Raw genomic sequence first — 445 nt, 5'->3', positions numbered from 1 at the left:
CGCAAGCGAGTCGCGAGAGCGCAAGGACCAATTGGCAATTAGGAGACACGCGTTCGGCACGCGGTGTACCGATGGCTCAATCATGCATGAGTGCAAACAGGATGTTTTTCGCCCCGTGCCGTGGTTCCTTGCGCGCCCGCAACGTCGAGAAAAAATGATGGTCTCTCAGCTGACCTGGAGGCATATTTTACGCTTGTGCGTGAACAAAAACGTTTCAGTGATAGTGAATAAATGGCGCGCGCGAAGCGCGCGCTTTGTTTTGTTCTAGTGTTTATTAAAAATATATGAGATTAATACAAATATACTATATATGTGTTAATACAAATATACGAGTTTTCATTTACAATGGTATCTTATAATATCCCCACGGCAGAGTAGAATGATCGGTAGAATCAGGCACAATGTATCGCTTAACATCATACGGAGATCGGAAGAGCACACGTCT

Source organism: Wasmannia auropunctata, unplaced genomic scaffold (genome assembly GCF_000956235.1).
Source record: "Wasmannia auropunctata unplaced genomic scaffold, wasmannia.A_1.0 LD336064.1, whole genome shotgun sequence".
NCBI lineage: Eukaryota > Metazoa > Arthropoda > Insecta > Hymenoptera > Formicidae > Wasmannia > Wasmannia auropunctata.
This window is presented reverse-complemented; position numbering follows the sequence as displayed.